We start from the raw sequence: 21,852 nt of genomic DNA, 5'->3' as shown, positions 1-21,852 counted from the left end.
GAGACCCCCTGAAATTATTGCTATGGAATAAAAGATGAAATGCACCTGATTATTGTAACCACAAAATTGCATGCAGGATTGTGAAAAGACAAATGCAAAGTTGGACTGCCAGAATGAGCCAAAAGCATGTGATGTGCTTCCCCCTGCAGAGAGCCTATGAACGGACATGCAGTCAGGGAGGTTTCACATCACCAAGATTCCTATCCCAGAAAAGCAGATGTCCATAGCTCTGGGAATGGAATGTGACCCTTATGGAGAGCATATAAATGACCCTAAATCCCTCACTAACCTACCGCCACTCTCACTAAACTTAATAATAAATGCTGGTATATCCAGTGCATTGGCAGCATCACAGGATCAGAAGGCGGTGACCCCCCTGGACCCAGCTTTCACTGTGTTGTTTGTGTCTTTTATTTCTCAACCTGCCGATCTGCCTGGGAACAAAGAAAGAGCCCCGTTGCATTGCAGGCTGCTGGCCAGATCCCGCAATATAGTCCCAGCTACTTGGGATGCTGAGGCATCTGTAGAGGGAGAGCTGCCCCAAATCATAAATCAAAAATAAAAGCCAATTACATCTATTACTAAATTCGTTGTAATTTTGTCTTATCACACATGTTCACAGCAAGCAATGGCCAGTGGAGTCTCTCAGGCTGCATCATTCTCACCCTGACCCTCCTGCCTTTCTCTTTCACTAAAAGGACCCTTATGATGATACAGGGAGCCACCCAGATAAGCCAGAATAAGCTTTCCATCTCAAGATACTCAACTTCATCACCTTTGAACAGTGTTTTTGCCAAGAAAAGTAAATGCATGTGTTCCAAGAGTTAGGACGTGGATTTTTTTTTTTTTTTTTGAGACAGAGTTTCACTCATGTTGCCCCAGCTGGAGTGCAGTGGCACAATCTTGGCTCACTACAATCTCAGCCTCGCAGGTTCAAATGATTCTCCTGCCTCAGCCTCCCAAATAGCTGGCATTACAGGCACCCGATACCACGCCCAGCTAATTTTTGCATTTTAGTAGAAACGGGGTTTCACCATGTTGGTCAGGCTGATCTCGAACTGGTGACCTAGTGATCTGCCCGTCTCAGCCTCCCAAAGTGCTGGGATTACAGGCGTGAGCCACCGCGCCTGGCCCGGATGTGGACATTTTTAAGAGGCCATTATTCTGCCTCATACAGGTCACTTTCATAAACATCACCCAGAGCAAAAATGTTTTGCCTTCCTTCCATGTCTCACTTTTCTGTGTGCGCAAACCACAGTGAAACACACTAGCTCTGCTATGAAGTGGCTGGATGACCCTGGGCCACTCATTTGACCTCCCTCAGCCTCTTTCCTCATCTTCAGTGTAAGGCTGACTCTTACTGCATCAGAAAATGACAGTGGAAGAGTAAATTAACATGTGTGAGACATTAGTCACAGAGCCTGGTACCTGATGAGCCCTTGGTAAACATTCCTTTCAGTCCTTTCCTTTCACCTTCCCATTTTTCTTGCCCTCACCCATCTTCTCCTTCAGCTCCTTTCTCTTCAGTAACTTACTCAGTCTAACCTGCCAATTAAAGAAGCCATACTACCCATTCTCTCGTGATTCTGCTGGAACGTTCTTGTGATGCGGTCTGCTATCCACTAAAGGCAATGGGTACTATTTATATGGAGAGGTCTGTTTGCAACAAGAAATCTTTTTTCTGTTCACACAAAATTTATACACAATTTCTCTTAACTTACACGTACCAGTCTCAATTCTACCCTGTTATTTCATACATGTACCTCATTATTTTTTTCTTCCGTCTTTCTCCTTACACCTTAAAAATTAGGAGAGTACAAAAACAAAAATAACGGCCTGGGCCAGAAGAGGGGATTCCTTTAGCAAGATGAATGCTTTCCTTTTTCAAGATGAATGAATGCTATGTGCAAGGCAGCCCTGAAGCCCATTTCTGGGTTTGGCTTACATCAAACTCATTTGACTCTAGGACACATTCTTAGATTCCCAGGAGATAATGATTGCCACGGAAGCCACACCCACTCTGAGTATTCCTACTGTTGGGTAAAGGCATGTTTACAGAATGTTGTGCATTCTGTTTACTCCTCCTAAATTCTTCCACTCCTGGAAGTTAACCTTCACCACTAATCAGCTTCATCTCCAGCTGGCCTGCCTGGACCCTGACTGGAAAATACCTCCCCACTCTGGATGGCCAGGGGGGCACCTTTGTCTATTCCCATAATTATAATAGCTCACACAGATGCAGCACTCACTATGCACCAGGCACTATCCTAAGAGCTTTCCAGGTAACTATACTCCTCACAAAATACCCCAAGTGCCTCCATCCCCATTTTTACAGATTAAAAAAAAAACTGAGGCAGAGAAGTATGTACCCACTGTCACCTAACTCCATAATTCAACCTCATCCTCCACTTCGTCTGGTAAGAGGACACTCTAAGATTTACAAGGTCTCCTGAATGACATCCACCTTCAAAAATTATTTTCAGGATTTGACAAACAGCCAGCATTTAGTTTTCTGTCTCACCCTTCACTTATGCACCTGTTCCCTAAAACTACACTCACAACTGCACAGCTCTGCATAAAAGCTAGCTTTTAGAAACCTCAATCTCTTTTGGAAAAAGAAAGGCCAAGTTCCAAATCTCACAAAAAGTCATTTTTTATTCTATTGTCAACTGTTTGCATGGCCATTCTCTGGCCATAAACGAGTGCACTAGAAACAGAAAGTGTAATGAGAGGAAAGTAGGAGGAGGGTGATTTTCTAGATAGACACACAGGGAAAAGATTCTGAATCCAGAAAAATTCACAAAATGCACCCAGTGTGTGTGGCTTTGAGCAATGACAGCCCCACATGCCACTTTCCATGGCTGTTGGCCTCTTACTTCCTTCTCAACCTGCCCCTCCTGGTCTTGCTTTCTTAGACCAATACAAACAACCTCAGAGCTGGGGTCAGATCAGAGCACACAGCACTGAGTGGTAGGGTTGGGAAAGACAGAAAAGGAAGATGAGTGTTTGACTCATGAAGACCTGACTCACCTGGGTACACATCACCTAGGCAGGCAATAGATTACTGAAGGGCTTTGCAGGACTCATGGTGGATATCCAGAATGACTGACTGAGGCAAGGGTCTTGACCAATTGAGTTTTATTGAGCCAGAGCTTGAGAGTGCACCCTGGGAAAACATGAGTTGCAAAAAATCTCTGTGGCTTGTGTTTTCTCTGAAGAGATTTCAGGAGGCTTAGTATTTATACATTTGATTAAAGGGGAGAAGGCAGGTTGGAAGAGATGGTGTGGGCAGAAAAACAATTGATCTAATCTTGTCTTTCTTCTGTGCCTCAGAAAATAAATATTATCAGAATGAGAGTTAAAATACTTCAGATTTAGGAGCTAGATTTTGATTGCTCACTTAAAGTTACAATTGGCATGTGTTTCTTTTACAAAGATATATACATCTTGAAAGGTTTTGAAGGCAAGAAAAAACAATTTGTTCAGGCAATCATCTGGAGATACCCGAGATCTTTGGCTTTCCTGCTTACCCCGTTCTTTTCCTTTCCTTTTTTTTTTCTTTTAGAGACACAACCTTGCTCTAAATTGCAGTCTGAATCCAGTGTTCATGTGTACCTTTTCTGTAGTCCACACATCAGCAGGCACAAGGGTTGTTTATATGTAAGTTGCTGTGATTTCTCCAGAAGTTTACATAAGTTGTTGAGTTTCAGCTTGCAAGGTTTAATCTATCCATCTGACAGAATGCTAATATCCAGAATCTACAACAAACTTAAACAAATTTACAAGAAAAAAAAACCAAACAAGCCCATCAAAAAGTGGGTGAAGCACATGAACAGACACTTCTCAAAATCAGACATTTATGTGAGCAACAAACATACGAAAAAAAGCTCATCATCACTGGTCATTAGAGAAACGCAAATCAAAACCACAATGAGATACCATCTCATGCCAGTTAGAATGGTGATCATTAAAAGGTCAGGAAATAACAGATGCTGGAGAGGATGTGGAGAAATAGGAACGCTTTTACACTGTTGATGGGAGTGTAAATTAGTTCAACCATTGTGAAAGACAGTGTGGTGATTCCTCAAGGAACTAGAACAAGAAATACCATTTGACCCAGTGATCCCATTACTGGGTATATACCCAAAGGATTATAGGTCATTCTACTATAAAGATACACGCACGCATATGTTTATTGCTGCACTATTCACAATAGCAAAGACTTGGAACCAACCCAAATGCCTATCAATGACAGACTGGATAAAGAAAATGTGGTACATATACACCATGGAATTCAACGCAGGCATAAAAAAGGATGAGTTCATATCCTTTGCAGGGACATGGATGAAGCTGGAAACCATCATTCTCAGCAAACTAACACAGGAACAGAAAACCAAACACCACATGTTCTCACTCAAAAGTGGGAGTTGAACAATGAGAACACATAGACACAGGGAGGGGAACATCACACACTGGGGCCTGTTGAGGGGTGGGGGACTAGGGGAGGGATAGCATTAGGAGAAATACCCAAGGTGGATGATGGGTTAATGGGTGCAGCAAAACACCATGACACATGTATACCTATGTAACAAACCTGCAGGTTCTGCACATGTATCCCAGAACTTAAAAGTGTAATTAAAAAAAGATAAAAATTTAAAAAGCACAGTTTTAATTTATAATATACCAAAATGGAAGAAAAATGGAAGAAAATTCTGAAACCATTAGTTTTGAAATTTGTAGCCAGGAAAAAATTTAGGATTCAGTCCAAATTGTAGGTAAATAACAAAATTAAAAAAAAATGAACAAATATAATAGCCGTTGTTTTGTTGTTTTCTTCTGAAAAATAATTTTCCCCCTCCTGTCTCCCATTTTTATGAAATAGAAATCATATGGGACCAATGTATTTCCAAAATAAGTTTTAGTCTTATACCTGGATTGTTTACATAAAGTGCAGCAAGAATGTAGATTCAAGGCCTCTATGAATACATATATTACATATATATATGTATAAATATAAGAATATATATATTCTATCATGTAGAATGGCACTAAAGTATATTAATGGCAGCAAATCTGTACAAGTCTGCAGCAGCCTCAATTCTTGCTTCTTCAGAAGAAAGAATTCAACTAAGTGTCATAAGGCAGAAGAAGAGATTTAGGCAAATTTTAGAGCAAGAGTGAAAGTTTATTTAAAAGCTTTAGAACAGAAATTAAAGAAAGTAAAGTACACTGAAAACAGGGTGAAACAGGCGATGAGATATCAAGTGTGTGGTTTGACCTTTGACTTAGGTTTTTTTATGTTGGCGTAATTCTGGGGTCTGCATCTCTTCTCCCCTGATTCTTCCCTTAAAGTGGGCTGTCTGTATGTGCAGTGGCCCACCAGCACTTAAAAAGGGAGCCTGTGTAGTGTGTTTCCTGGAGTACAGTTGGAAAACAGAGACCAAAATAAAAGCTATGTATGTAAATAAAACTGGTCTCCTTAGAAAATGCTGTTATAAATTTCTATCATTTTTGTGTTACCTTGGCATCTACTTTTAATCTTCCTTGAACACACCCAAATTCCTTCTCTCTCTCTCTTTCTGTGTGTGTGTGTGTGTGTGTGTGTGTGTGTGCGCTTTGAGATGTAAATTTACTACCTACTTTCTCTAAAACTCAGCAAGGACTTCCTCAGATAAATGTTATCTTTTTCTATTTACAAAAGCACAATTTAAATCCAGCTGTCTTTTTTTTAACAGTGAATTTTATGAGTTCATGCAAAAAGTTTTAAAATAAAAAATCTGAAGTATTTCTGTCTCCCTCTATCTTTATGTGCACATGTATATGTTCTATGTTGTATCACATATCACATATGTATATGTCCCTACCTATGTTTATATATTGTTTATATGTGGTATCAAATTAACGTAAAAATAAATGAGTACTCATCAATTAAGTAAATAATCCCAAATGCTTCTCAACACATGTGATGTTAGTAATCTTCAATAAGGGAAGAACACCTCAAATGAGCATGCATACCCATCTGCTGCCTCCTTAAAAAAAAAATTATCAGGCCAGGTGCGGTGGCTCACTTCTGTAGTCCCAGCACTTTGGGAGGCTGAGGTAGGCGGATCACAAGGTCAGGAGATCAAGACCATCCTGGCTAACATGGTGAAACCCCGTCTTTACTAAAAATACAAAAACAATTAGCCGGGCCTGGTGGCAGGCGCCTGTAGTCCCAGCTACTCAGGAGGCTGAGGCAGGAGAATGGCGTGAATCCAGGAGGCGGAGGTTGCACTCAGCCGAGATCCCACCACTGCACTCCAGCCTGGGTGACAGAGCAAGACTCCGTCTCAGAAAAAAAAAAAAAAAAATTAACAGTCAAGAATTTTGTATCCAGCAAAACTAAAGTTCATAAATAAAGGAAAGATAACAGTCTTTTTCAGACAAACAAATGCTCAGAGAATTTGCCACTACCAAGCCAGCACTACAATAACTGCTAAAAGGAGCTCCAAATCTTGAAACAAATCCTGGAAACACATCAAAACAGAACCTCTTTGAGCATGAATCTCACAGGACCTATAAAACAAAAATACAATAAATAAATGAATAAAACCAAGGTATTCAGGCAACAAATAGCAGGATGAATGGAACAGTACCTCACATCTCAATACTAACATTGAATGTAAGTGGCCTAAATGCTCCACTTAAAAGATACAGAATTGCAGTATTGATAATAATTCACCAAGCAAGTATCTGCTGCCCTCAAGAGACTCCCCTAACCATAAAGTGTCACATGAACTTAAGGTAAAAGGGTAGAAAAAGACACCCCATGCAAATGGCCACAAAAGTGAGCAGGAGTAACTATTCTTATATCGAAAAAACTAACTTTAAAGCAACAGCAGTTAAAAAAGACAAAGAGGGACATTATATAATAATAAAAGGACTTGTCCAACAGGAAAATATCACAATCCTAAATATATGTGCACCTAACACTGGAGCTCCCAAATTTATATAGCTATTACTACTAGACCTAAGAAATGAGATAGACAGTAACACAATAATGGTGAGGGACTTCAGTACTCCACTGACAGCACTAGACAGGTCATCAAGACAGAAAGTCAAGGAAGAAACAATGGATTTAAACTATGCCCTAGAGCAAATAGACTTAAGAGATATTTACAGAATATTCTACCCAACAACCACAAAATATACATTCTATTCATCAGCACATGGAACTTTCTTCAAGATAGGCCATATGATAGGCCACAAAACAAGTCTCAATACATTTAAGAAAATTAAAATTATACGAAGTACTCTCTCAGACAACAGTAGAATAAAACTGGAAATCAACTCCAAAAGGAACCTTCAAAACCATGCAAACACATGGAAAATAAATAACTTGCTCCTGAATGATCATTGGGTCAAATATGAAATCAAGATGGAAATTTAAAAATTCTTTGAACTGAACAATAGTGATGCACCCTATCAAAATCTCTGGAATACAGCAAAGAGCATGCTAAAAGTTTATAGCCTTAAATGCCTACATGAAAAAGCCTGAAAGAGCAGAAATAGACAATCTAAGGTTACATTTCTAGAAACTCAAGAAACAAGAACACACCAAACCCAAACCCAGCAGAAGAAAGAAAATAACCAACATCAGAATAGAACTAAATGAAATTGAAACAAAATAATACAAAATATAAATAAAATGTAAAGCTGATTTTTGGGAAAAATAAATAAAATTGATAGACCATTGGCAAGATTAACCAAGAAAAGAAGAGAGAAGAGCAAAATAAGATCAATTAGAAATGAAATGGGAGCCATTACAACCAACATTGCATCACTGCACTTCAGCCTGGATGACAGAGAAAGATCCCCTCTCAAAAATGACAAAGAAAGAAAGAAATAGACAAAGCCCAATGCTGGCAGTGCTGTGGAACTAACATCTTAGGATTGATGGAGAGAGTGGACTCAGCACTTGTGGAAAGAGCCATATTTCCTGGGGGCCATGAGGCCACATATGCCCTGTATAGACTGACCAGGGAGTGTTGGGCTACTACCCACATTTCATTTATTTGTCAGGCAAAAATTCTTTAAAGATCATTCCACTTGATTTTCCTTTAACTAAAAAAAATGTGGGAATGCAATGGAATTGCCGAGTTGCATGGTGGGTGTATGCTGAAATTTTTAGAGGCTGCCAGACTGCTTTCCATAGCAGTTGTACCATCTTACATTCCTACCAGCAGCATGAGCATTCCAGTGCCTCCACATCCTTGCCAACACTTGGCGTGGTCACTCTTTTTAATCTTAGCCATTCTAATAGTTCTGTAGTGGTATCTTATTGTGGTTTCATTCTGCATGTTTTTCTTGAGACAGAGCCTCATTACGTTGCCCAGGCTGGAGTACAGTGGGCCCATCATAGCTCACTTTCTCTTCAGGAAACTCTTCACTGATCTTTTAGTCTAGGTCAGAAGCCCAGTAACATACAGTCATGAAGCCACATATTTATTCCTTTTGTGTTGTTTTTTGAGATGGATTTTTTTTTTTTTGCACTCAAGACTGGAGTGCAATGGCACAATCTTGGCTCACTGCAAGCTCCACCTATTGGGTTCACGCCATCCTTGTGCCTCAGCCTCCCAAATAGCTGGGATTACAGGCATGAGCCACCATACCCAGCTAATTTTTAAATTTTTGGTAGAGACAGGGTATTAGCATGTTGCCCAGCTGGTCTCAAACTCCTGACTTCATTAGTGTCCCAAAGTGGTGAGATTACAGGCATGAGCTACCGTGCCTGGCTCAAGGTTGATTCTTTTTTTTTTTTTTTTTTTGAGATGAAGTCTCGCTCTTGTCCCCCAGGCTGGAGTGCAATGGCACAATCTCGGCTCACTGCAACTTCTGCCTCCTGGGTTCAAGCGATTCTCCTGCCTCAGCCTCCCAAGTAGCTGGGATTACAGGCACACACCACCACACCCAGCTAAATTTTATATTTTTAGTAGAGACGGTGTTTCACCATGTTGGCCAGGCTGGTCTCGAACTCCTGACCTCAGGTGATCCACCCGCCTTGGCCTCCCAAATTGCTGGGATTACAGGCTTGAACCATCATGCCCAGCCAAATTTGACTCTTAAGACTACAACCTTGCTACTTCAGAGTTGGTCTGAGGACTGAAATATATCACCTCTTATCCATCAGGAAATAGCATCACTTCTCTGGGCTTCAGTGTCCTCATTTGAAAATGGTAAAAATTCCTGCCCTGCAGGTAGGCGAGAAAGTTCAGAAGTGGTGTGACTAAAGTACTTCTTACCTAGCCAGGTAGTCTTGATTTTGAAGGCCTGTCTTGTCATTCAGAGGCTGTGGAATGGTCTCAGTGTTGGAACGGGGAGTGGCATTTGATGCTTGGTGTCATCTTAACCCTCACAGTCAATGTAGTAGTTTTCTAGGGCCGCCATGACAAAATACTGTAGAGGAGTAGATAAGCAAGAGGAGGTTATTGTATCACAGTTCTAGAAACTGGAAGTCCATGCACTTTCCTCCTCTGTAAGAGGTCACAGCATTTCCCATGAGCTCATATATATGGCGGAGGGAGAAACAGAAGGAGCAGGTGCCATGGGAGTCTGGGTCACCCATTGGGTCACTGGTGCCCTGGGACCTGCTTGAGCCTGACCCCATACACAGCTCTCCCTGGGATGCTGGAGGCTGGCTGTGTATGCCCCAGGTAACTCAGATGTCACCAGGACATGATGTGCCTTTCAGGTCCCAAAGCCCTTGGTGTCCTATGGTCAGGTATTTGAATTCCACTAAGCCCAGGGATAAGCCAAGGGCTGCTTCCTGAATCAAGAGTTACCTGTAGGAGGAGGCGTGGTCTTTCTCTAGAACCTCCAGTTCTGCACGGTGAATCTTTTAGAGCTTGTGAAAGGCTGCATAAAACAATACACCAGATTTGGAACATAGACGCTCTTACATTTGTTAGTTTCTTTTCTTTTTTTTTTGGTTGAGATGGAGTTTAACTCTGTCATCCAGGATGGAGTGCAGTGCTGCCATCTTGGCTCACTGCGACCTCCACCTCCTGGGTTCAAGCAATTCTCTTGCCTCAGCATCCCGAGTAGTTGGGATTACAAGTGCCTGCCACCATGCCTGGGTAATTTTTGTTATTTTTAGTTGAGATGGGGTTTCACCATATTGGCCAGGCTGGTCTCAAACTCCTAACCTCAAGTGATCCACCCGTCTCAGCCTCCAAATGTGCTGGAATTAGAGGTGTGAGCCACCATGCCCAGCCTCATTAATTTCTTAATAGGCTCTTTCAGGAGTTATTGAGAAGAATATTTTACAATTCTAAGTGGAATATTTTAGCAGGAAGGACCGTGGTTTATTTCTACGATAATTCTATTGTGGCTTAAACAGTTTCTTTTTTTATAATTTGGGGTATTCCCTCTACCACCTATTGTTTACTTTCGATCTTTGATATTTACCCTATGCAAATCCATCAACCCCTGATTTTACTTCTTCAAAGCCAGCATGAGGCTAGTCAAGCCTGGTTTCCTCTTACAGGAAGTAAGGCTTTGGCCCCATGGTACTTGTGTAACCAGGTTACAAGATTTAAAAATCTATTGCAAGTGACAGTAATTAAAAAAAAAATCAAATGTGGGCTACTTTGGAAAAAGAAAACATTGGAATGTAGATTTTATTTGTTTATTTGCAGAGACATGAACCAGCTTATACTCCTTTGATTTCCACATTATTCATGGAGAGTCTAAAGTCAATTTCTGGGAACAAAAAACCAACTTGAAAAGCTGTTTAAATTCTATTAGTGGGACTTCCAAAGGTACAAGGGTGAAGAAAAAGAGAGGCGAAAAGAGAAAAGAGGGGTAGGGAGAAATGAAAACGTGACACGAATGTGAGCCAGACAATGGAGATGGAGAAAAAGCAGTCGAGAGGGACAGAGGGCACGGTGGAGGTCTGCAGGATCTGAAGATCCGCCTCTCTTCTCCGGACGCTGACCTCTTACCTGATCCCAGAAACAGACTGAGCTTTAACTCTGACCACATATTCCTAAGGGTGACAGAGATTGGGGCCACCTGCACCCTGCCAGCCTTCCACAGCCCCTCTGCATGGGCTCTGCCCCGCACCCTACACGTGCTCTGAGGCCTCCTATTGCAACAAATGACTTCCTCGGGCTTCTGTTCCCTCCACCGCCTCTTTCTTCTCGGTCAAGCATCTTCAATGGTCTGGATGGGTTTCTTTGCTTCCATTTGTCACCTTCCACTCACTGGTCCTTGTCCACTTCCATCTTCCCCTTTCTCTAACATTGCTTGTACTGAGAGCAGCAACATCCTGCTTTATTGCTAAACCTGCCAGGAACTCACAGGTTAGTTTTGCATCCTTTGACACTGAGGGCCACTTCTTTTCCTGGAATAATCTCTGTGAGGCAAATATACATTTTTAAAAATTTTGTTTAGCCTGTTGCAAAAAGATAAAGAGACTCTCCTCTTTTTGCTCAGAGAATTTTCTATTCATTCATTTATTCATTCATTCATTCATTGACAGAATCTCCCTCTGTCACCCAGGCTGGAGTGCAGTGGTGCCATCCAAGCTTACTGCAGCCTTAACTTCCTGGGCTCAGGTGATCCTCCCTCCTTAGCCTCCTGAGTAGCTGGGACTACATGCACACCCCACTATGCCCAGCAAATTGATTATTATTATTGTGTGTGTGGAGATAGCATCTTGCTATGTTGCCTAGGCTGGACTTTGAGAGCATTTATTTTTTAGAAGAGGTGTGATTGAAAATTCTTTCTCTGTCCCTTGAAGATGTATGTAAAGCTTTCTAAACATACATAAGCATCTTTCCTGCCTCACAACCCAGAACTGTCCTCCTCAAGGCCATAGGAGACCTCTCTCTGAAAGGCAGGCATCCGGGCAGAAAGCGCCCCTGTCTCCCAGTTTCTGTGAGAAGGAAGGAACCTCAGTTCTGCGGGCATCTCACTCCCAGTTGCAAAACTACCTCCTGTCATAGATAAGAGAGGTTTGTTTTTCCTGTGGATAAAGCCAATTAACCACACAGAGAATCAACACAGTTATTGGGTGAATTTAGGATGAACTATGTGTGACAAATGGTGCCATTGAGTCCTTTGAACTGGGAACTAGTCACCGTCTATCTGGAGACCATATGTGTAACCGGTTGCACCTGCTTGGCTGGATCCAAAGTGGGATTTATTTCTGACTTTGTCATCTCTCAGCAGATTGCATCACATTTTGGCTTAATGCTTACTCAATCATAAGACAGGTTTCTTTTACTTCTACGGATGTGATGGGGGTTTCTGGGCTGAGCAGAAATTTGTTTCTTAATTATATTTTTCCAGCACCCCCCACCCAACCTACCCCACCTTCTCTGAAGCTACTTCCCCCAGGCTTTAAAGGAGGCTGCTCCCCAGGGTTCCTCCCGGGCCATGCCTCTCCTGGTTCATCTGATCTCCCACCCTGGAGGCATCATAGCTTCCCTCCCTTCCATGTGCTGATGCCTCTCGGATCTCTAACTGTAGGCAGAAACCGGCTTCTCAGTTCCTCAGCTCAAATACCCACCTTGGGCCAGGCGTCTGCACCGGGACATCCCGCTGGAAAATCTCCTGGTGGAACACGGTCCATGTTCTCTGGCTGCCCTGCAGTTTTTAAATGCCACCAGTACACATGGGGAATGTTCTGCCTTCCCAAGGAGGAAGCCGGAAAGTTCATTTTCCCAGCACTCCTTGCAGGAGGGACAACGACACGGGTCCAGGCTTTCCCCTTCAGGTGCTCCCGTGAAAGACTCAGGATCCTGAACAGCACCAGGAAGCAGAGGGTGCATGGCACCGATTTGCTTTTTGTTTTTGTTTTAATTTTTTGAGTGGGGATGGGGGACAGAAGCTTCTGGTGCAGAAGCTTCTGGACCCCAGGGCCAGCCTCAGCAGTGCAGGGTGCAGGGTGTGGTTTCTGCCTCCTGCGGTAGCCAGAAGATCTTGACCGGACATGTCCTGTGCCTGTGGTTTGGTCCTTGCCCTGGGCCCTGTGGCCTCCAAGCCGGCTTCATGAGGGCCCTTGGAGCTTGGTGACCTTCCTACCCTGTCCTTTAACCAGTCCCTTTTCTGCTTCTTGCTGGAGTGAGCTGGGTGGCTTTCTCTGAATCTGCTCCTGTCCTGGGTTCTCCCTTAGGGAAGGGCACCCTGGGCAAACGACCCCTCAGCCAGATGCCCAGCAGATGTTCTCATGCTTTCACTTTCCTTGCCCCTTTATGTCCAGTGGTCACTCCTTTCTGTCCCTTCCATGTCCTACATCTCTCTCTGCTGTGTCCTGTCTTCTGCACCCTGTGGCCTCCACCCAAGTTTGCATCACCACCCATTCCTCCTTGAATGAATACAGTTGTCTCCCTGGGTCTCCCTGTCTCCACAGTGGCCACCAGCATCTGAGCCAGCTTCTGCTCTGTGGCAGAGATGATCTTTTTCAGGCCTCCTCCGGCCATGGCCCTCTCCTGCTCCTCTTTCCAGAGCTCCCAAGTCCCCGGGATGCTCTCCAGCTGCTAAGAGAGGCCTCAAAGGTTGGGTGATGTGGCCTCCACAGTCCTCCTGAGCAGCCACCCACCTACCCTTATCCTTCAGGTCCATTACATTTCCTTTTTCTGTTTAATTTTTTAATAGGTGTTGTATTTAGATGGCTCAGAAATTTGCATCTGTGTGTATCCGTATATGTGTGCCGGCATGAAGAGCCTGTGTCTCACCCCTGTTCCCTATGCACCCAGGTCCTAGCCCCTCACCAGCCTCAGTGGCCAGCTGTGCTGTTCATGACCTGCAAAGCTTTCTACAGCTGTTTTATGCAAAACAATAGGAATTATTGTAAATTATGGTAAAATATATATAACACAGAATTCACCATTTTAACCACTTTTTTTCTTTTCTTTTTCTTTCTTTTTTTTTTTTTTTGAGAAGGGGTCTCATTCTGTCACCCAGCCTGGAATGCAATGGGGTGATCTCAGCTCACTGCAACCTTCACCTCCCGAGTTCAACCGATTCTCCTGTTTCAGCCTCCTGAGTAGCTGGGACTACAGGTGCATGCCGCCACGCCCGGCTAATTTTTTCTATTTTTAGTAGAGAGGGAATTTCATCATGTTAGCCAGGATGGTCTCGATCTCCTGACCTCGTGATCTGCCTGCCTCGACCTCCCAAAGTCCTGGGATTAGACGTGAGCCACCTCGCCTGGCCCATTTTAACCACTTTTATGTGTATATCCAGTGGCAGGAAGTACATTTAGGTTGTTGTTCAACCACCACCACTGTCCATCCCCACCCAGAACTTTTTCGTATTCCCCAACTGGAATTCTGTGCCCATTAAACACCAACTCCTCTTTCCCCCTCCCTCCAGCCGCTGACAACCACCTTTTCATTTTCTGCCTATGCATTTCATGATGTTAGGCACCTCTGTTAAGCGGAATCATGCAATATTTGTCTTTTTGAGTCTGATTATTTCACTTAGCAGAAAGAGCTCAAGACTTATTCATGTTGAAGCACCATCAGAACCACCCTTCTTGTTATGGCTGAATCCATTCATTTGTACGTATAGACCACGTTTTGTTTATTCATTCACAGATGGATAGACACTGGGCTTGTTTCCAACTTTTAGCTATTGTGAATAATGCTGCTATGAACAAAGACATGCAAATATCTGCAGGGGCCCCTGCTTTACATTCTTTTTGGAATACACCAGAAGCCGAATTGCTGCATCTTGTGGTAAGTCTATGATTAATTTTTTGAGAAATGACCACAGTGGTTGCGCCATATTACATACCCACAAACACTACACAAGCGTTCCTATTCCTCCTCGCCAACACTATTCTTTTCTGTTTTTCTCTTCTTTTTTGAGAACAACCATTGTAATGGATGTAAGATGGTATCCCACTGTAGTTGTGATTTTTATTTTCCTAATGATTAGTGATGTTGAGCATCTTTTCATGTGCTTATTGGCCATTTGTAAATTAATTTTACATTTCCTCCTTTGTAATGTAAGAGCTAGCACACCGTGCATTGTTCTGCTTCTTGTTTTTCTCACTGTGCGGTGTATCTTGGAAACCTTTCCCAGTGCACAGACAGAAGGATACCTCATTCTTTGCCACAGCTGCACAGTATCCATGATGAGGATCATGGCTCATGACCTAGTTCCCTACGGATAAACGTCTGGGTCATTCCCGGTCTGTGGCCATCACCAACACTGCCGTGACTAGTCTAGAATGGGTGCCATTTCATGCATTTGCAATTCCCAGAAGTACACTGGTTAGTCAGCAGGTGAGTGCATTGGTGACAGGATGTGACTCCAGTCTCAGGAAATATGGAAACCTTCTTCCCTTTCTAGCTGCAGCACCCCCAGTCTGGACACCATATGGAAAGCACACATGATCATTTGGAAATCACAAAATAACTCTAAATTTCTGCACAAGTAGGTCATCTACCACTTGTCATTCTAATACCACACTAGGCACTTTAAGAACATGTGCCCCTGGGATTTTGCTACACACTTTTCTTATGTTGGTACCCACCTTGTGGTGACTGAGGGTACTCTTAATATCCCCAAGTCTGAGGAACCTGAGGCACAATTCGATTATCCACTTATGAAGTGGTGAAGCTGTGGATTAAACTTATAAGACATATCCACTTCACACTCCAGAAAACTTCATCATTCCCAAAATTATTGTCTTCCACCATTGGGAAAGAAATACTTTTCTTGGTAATTAGAGGAGAAAAGGTGTTTGGTGTTTCATTGTCACTTTCCTGGTGTAGACCAGATACTTGCGGGTCTTTCCTAGGGCCAGTGAGTCCTAACATGTTTGAATATCTACCCATGCTATTTAAGGCAGCACACCAAACAGATTCCTGCTTCAACTGCAGTATCTGTTTCATCAATAGGAGTATTTTCCTTAAACAAGTTTGAGGTGCCTACTACTTGGGGAAATACTAAGCCTTTGGTATGCTTCTGCTCATCTAGGCATGAGACGGCTCCCTCATTACTTTGGTCTTCAGTTTTCTGAATCTGCTTCTGGAAAACACTGCAAAATGTCATTTTTGGGAACTTCTGCTTTGCAAATACTTTTCATGCCTATGTGATGTGCTGTTATTCTCTCTCATTTCCTTGCTAACATACAGTCATGTATATGAAGCAAGTTATGAGCCAGTTAAGGCTGGAGCTGAGTCAGCTAGATTTGCATGCATTTTCAGCCCCAGTGCAGTTTCCTAAAAGTCATCACATGTCTAGTCTCAAGGTTCTTATAGAATAGCATCTGATTATTATTAAGTAGATTCTTTAAGGCCTCTCAAGGATAAAGATCTGAGGTGTTATATCCATTGCTTTCCTCCCTCACACTGTTTTTGACTTTTAATTCTTCCCTTTCTCCACTTCAATTTCTAGTCTACCACTGCTAATTCTCCATATGACCCATCCCCACCACCATCATCCTCAACAGCCACCAGTGAGAATTCTTACTACCTGAACTTCACTGTGACAAAAATCAGCCTTGGACCTGTGGGCTAAATTGTTCCAAGAGTCCTGATGAAGTTCTCAGATTCAGGCAAAGCTAGGTCTCCTGATACCCTGTCTTAGTCAGTTTTGCATTGCTATAAAGGAATACCTGAGTGAGGCTGGATAATTTATAAAGAAAAGGTTTATTTGGCTCACAGTTCTGCAGGCTGTACAAGAAGCATTGCACCAGCATCTGCTTCTGGTGAGGCTTCAGGGAGCTTCCACTCATGGTGGAATGGGAAGGGGAGCTGTTGTGTGCACAGATGACATGGTGAGAGAAGAAGCAAGAGAAAGAGGAGAGGAAGGTGCCAGACTCTTTCTAACAATCAGCTCTTGCAGGACTGAATAGAGAACGCACTCATTACCATGAGGGCAGCACCAAGCCATTCATGAGGCATCTGCCACCATGACCCAAACACTCCCCGTAAATCCCCATCTCCAACATTGGGGATCAAATTTCAACGTGGGGTTTACATTTTCCTGCAAACTCATGTGCTGTGCACTCCCTCATGTCACCTATGAATGATCACCTGCCCAAGGACTTCCTTGAAGGAAAAGCTCAAATCATATTATAAGAGTTCTGGGGGTAAAAAAGCAAAAAACTAACTCTACTGACTCCCTTGTTTGTCTCCCAGTGTTTATGGAGGGTGACCGGTGTTCACAGCCCTCTGCCAGGCATGGCAGATACAGAGGTCAAGGAGACAGACATAGCTCTGCCCCCGTGGAACTTGTAATATAGTTGGGGAGACATATGAAACCATTGCTCATGTAAAGGTCTGATTGCCAATTATTACACAGGCTAGCAAGGGAAAGAACAGAATCGATGACAGAACGGCTCTGGGCACCTAACTTAATTCAGGTCTTGTAAGGCCAAGGAGTGGGCCTCACTACAGAAATGGTGTGGAAGGTGAAATCAGGAAGCAGTAGAAGTCCAGCTTCTGAAAAGTTAGAACACAGATTCATCATACAGCCCAGCAATTCTACTCTTTCATGTCTACCCCCCCAAAAAAATGAAAACATATGTCCACCCAGAAACTTGTACATGCATGTTCACAGCAGCTCTATTGATAATAAAAGGAGGAAATGACAAGAAACTACCAAAAGAGAACAATGTGAAGGGCTGGGTGGAAGTTGGTTCTTCAATGAAATATCACAAATTCCAGTGTTTTTAGTACTTCTTACCAACACTTACATGTATTCACCCTAATTAGCTCATGTGAAAAGGATCTTCCTGTATTTCTAACAAGTATAATTTGGAGAGTAGATAGATCTCAGGGAAGGATTTTGGAGCATGCCAAATGAATTACTGGACTCAGTCCATTTTCTAACTTAACATCACTCGCTTACTTAGCAGTATGTGATGTTGGTGAGAAGAACCAGCAGAGGACACAGGAAGTAGAAGAAGAGCTCACATCTGTCCATGATTTCTATTGCATTTCAGTTTATGTGGTCATTGGAGACTCAGTTTGTGAAGGTAAGCCAATCCTTGCTTTGAGGAAAATATACATCTTTAGGGGAAGATGGGTCTTACTAGATGAAAAGATAATAAATGAAAAGAGGGAGAAGGGAATGCACGGTGGCCCCGAGAAGCCAGAGAAGACAATTACATGAACATGGACGTCAACCACCGAATGTTGTGTAGGTCAAAAAAGAAAAGCACAGGACTGGAGACCAAGCAGAAGGGCTCACACCCCTACCAGCTACTCAGGAAGATGAGGCCGGAGGATCTTTTGAGCGCAACAGTTTGAGACCAACCTGGGCAACAGAGTGACACCCCTGTCCCCAAAAAAAAAAAAAAAAGGTGGGACATAGAAGCTGAGATGATATGAGGGTCACCTGTTGCTTGGACAGGATTAATGCAGGGACCATTGGACATCAGAGACAAACTGGGGAAGGTTGCACTGAAGAAGTGCAGATCATGAATGTAGAAAGCTTGAGAAGTTTTTCCAATCAGGAAAGCCAAGACATGGGGCTGTCACTACGGGGCAAAATGGAGCCTGCAGGGAGTCATGCAAAAGTATTTGTCTCTTTTCAAGTTTGGTGTGACATGAGGGATTCAAAGAGAGTTGACAGAGGAGGGGAAGCTTTTAAACTCCAGATGATGAAAGAGCTCAGAAAGGAATCTTAACTTTCTTCCAAAGGGGATGAGATGGACAGAGTTTAAATTTCTCTTTTAAAAAATGATGCCTTCGAGGGAACGATAAGAGGAGAGCAGGCTAAGAGGTCAGCCAGGTGGACGAAAAGCATGTTTTTTTCACTTAAATGTGTGTAGTCCTGCAAGTGTAACACAGCCAGATAATTCCAGAGCTCCTGGGTCACCGTTCCCTCTATCTTCTCAGACCCCACTCAGCAGAAGAGACGTTTGTTTATGGCTCTACCCAGGAAGTAACTGCAAGATCCTATGACTTCAGCATCTGAAAAGTACTTCAGATCCAAACTCTCACTTCCTGCCCTGAACGGAGTTCATCCCCACTCCCCTGTCACTCTGCATAAGATTCCAGGGTGACATTGTCAGATGTGGTCATTAATCTCCTTTTAAAAATGCAAATCCCCTCAGAACATGACTCTGCTCATCACCTGTTTAATCAGATCGCTTCCTTCTCATTTGTAGCTGAGAAGTGCTTGGAAGAGGGAAGCAGGGAAGAGGGCAAGGAAAGAAGGGGAGGATGAGAAGCAAAGCACTTTTGAAGAAGAAGCACAGCAGGAGAGGAAGTAGGTTTGAGCGGGTACTTGTTAGGACACTGGAGAGGTTGAGTGTAACAGGCCAGAAAGAAAGAGGGAGCTAAGAAGAGGGGTGTCAAGAGATGGGGAGAGGGGGTCTCAGGAAGGGGATGACAGTAGACAGCATGATGTCCCAAGCACTCATGTCTGTTATTCAGTTCTTGGGCAGAGGAGGTAAATGTGCATGTGGGAAGACAGGATTAGAAAACTACCATCTGAGCTGTTGGGGGCCTTTCTTGAATATCAGAGGAGCCCAGTAGCATTCTTAAAAGTAGAACACTGCATGCATGCTGCAAAATTCAAGCACTTATTTTCCTTGCACAATTCAGAGCCTGCTGTCTTCTTTGAAAACTCAGTGGTGCCCCTACTGTGGGCAGCACAAATGTAGCAAGATCAGGTTTGGAGAGGAGCATGCCCTGTACTCTCCAGGTAAAAGTGTCCAGTGTCTGGAGGCAAATCACTGTGACCTTTTTTTGTCCCCCTGACCTTTCCTGGGACACTTCTGCAGGGCAGCTTTTCCATGTGTGAAGAGCCCTGTGGTAGCAGACACTTGGCTGGCTCTTTTCTACGGTGGGCACAGATTGGATGGGAGTATCCTGTCCTGAACCAGCTTCTAGAGCTGACCGCCAGCTCCGGGTAGGCACAGGTGCCCACACATGAGGGTCTGCATATGAGGGTGATGTTGTGTGGGTCCAGCTTTCCAGGGGAAGCAGAATTGGGGCCCAAGTTCATAAAGAATCCCACCCCCACACCAGTGCCCAGAGTGGGGTTGCAGGCCAAGGTGCTGACCACGGGTGCTGGGAGAGTTCCTCCATGCTGAATGTTCAGCCTTTGTTTGGATAGAGAGTTATATGAAAATGGCATATGTCTGTGTGATGGTCCCTTACCTATGAAGGTCAGAGGTGATGAACTCATGAAAGAAACCCAAAATTCTCTGTTTTAGGATTGGAATGGTTAGTATTCCTCCTCCTAACCCAACCATGTTATGGCCTGGAGGGCATTTTTAAACATTATTCTGTGCCATTTTCTGCACTGATCGGAGTCTGCATTTCTCCCGAAGAATGTCACTATTATGCCCCCAAATTAGACACTCACTCATAGCAGCATCCATAAAGATAAAGCTTTGAACTCAACACTGGATAGTCATTTCCAAACCAACATTGTTATACATTATTTAAAGAAAGTCTTTGCACTCCCATTAGGCTGCTCAGGCAGCCATAACAAAGTCCCACATGTGGGAATGCTTAAACAGCAGAAATTGTTCTTACAGTTCTAGAAGCTAGAGGACTGAGATCAAGGTGTCAGCAGGGATGGTGCCTCCTGAGGTCCCTCTCCTGGGCTTGTAGATGATGTCTTCTCCCTGCATCCTCACAGGGTCCTCTCTCTGTGTGTGTCTGTGTCCTCATCTCCTCTTCTTATAAGGACACCAGTCCTATTGGATTAGGGCCCACCCATGTGACCTCATTTTACTTTAATTTCCTCCTTAATGACCCATCTCCAAATACAATCACATTCCGGGTACTGGGTGTTAGGATTTCAACATAAGAGATTTGGGGTAGGCGTTGCACAATTCAGTCTGTAACAGTTCTGTTATATAATGCACTTGTAAATATCAGATTAATTTTCAAGTAAACCTTGTTGATGGTTGCTTCAAATATGCCTTTCTTTTGAAAATATCTGTTGTGAGATATTCAAAGGAAAACCTTCCTTCATTAGAAATGAAGGGACACACCTGCAATCCTAGTGCTTTCGGAGGCCAGGGCAGAAGATCGCTGAGCTGAAAAGTTTAAGGCCAGCCTGGGCAACATAGGGAGACCCAATCAATACAAAAAAACTTAAAAATTAGTGGGGCATGGTGGCAAACACCTGTAGTCCCAGCTAGTCAGGAGGCTGATGCAGGAGCATCACTTGAGCCCAGGAGTTCAAGGCTGCAGTGAGCTATGATTGTGCCACTATACTCCAGCCTGGGCAACAGAGTAACACTCCATAAATAAATAAATAAATAAATAAATAAATACAGAAATAGACCCCATCTCTAAATAAATAAATGCATACATGAGTGAATGAATGAAATGAAGGAACAATCCAAGGAAAGAACAATATTCATCTCAATGGGATCTTGAGCTCTGAGTAAACCTAGGATTTTCTTCCATCCTTTAAATGTATGACTTTTTTTCCTATAATTTCCTCTTTGTTGTTTTAATATAAGTATATAGTAACATGAAGTGACTAAGTAATATGTACTCATTTCTTCCCAATCACAATGGTATGAGTTTTGAGAATAATATTGGTCTATTTATCAATTTTGAACTTTTTTCCCCCTACCCATTGCACTATACTACCGGGAAGAATCCCTGTTCTTTTTAAACGTTTTAGTTTGTTTATGTCAGTCAAATGCTACAAGCAAGAGGTATCAAAACTAGTGTCTTTCTGTAATCTCTCAGAAATCTACACACTTCACCTAATTTTAATTATTTTTAAAGATTATATTAAGCATCATGAAAATGAAAAGAACCCCCTATGTGTTCACTGTTGGGGGCTCTGAGGGTGATTTATACAACAAATCGGAATCCTCTTTCGTGTATTGCCAGCCTAAGTCACATAGCCCAGATGGATGCTCCCTAA

The 21,852-nt window shown here is 43.0% G+C and overlaps 1 long non-coding RNA gene across 1 annotated transcript in view; it reads right to left on the bottom strand.

Annotated features, from left to right (window-relative positions):
• Positions 1 to 20,644, bottom strand: part of LOC134757686 (uncharacterized) — an 84,218-nt gene extending 63,574 nt beyond the window's left edge. The window contains exons 1-2 of the long non-coding RNA XR_010131974.1: positions 20,496 to 20,644; positions 9,282 to 9,435 (exon numbers count right to left, since the gene is read on the bottom strand). This is a non-coding gene — a long non-coding RNA (uncharacterized lncRNA). The remainder of the gene's footprint in view (positions 1 to 9,281; positions 9,436 to 20,495) is intronic.
• Between the last annotated feature and the right edge of the window lie 1,208 nt (positions 20,645 to 21,852).

Source organism: Gorilla gorilla, chromosome 20 (assembly GCF_029281585.2).
Source record: "Gorilla gorilla gorilla isolate KB3781 chromosome 20, NHGRI_mGorGor1-v2.1_pri, whole genome shotgun sequence".
Classification (NCBI taxonomy): domain Eukaryota; kingdom Metazoa; phylum Chordata; class Mammalia; order Primates; family Hominidae; genus Gorilla; species Gorilla gorilla.
This window is presented reverse-complemented; position numbering and strand designations above follow the sequence as displayed.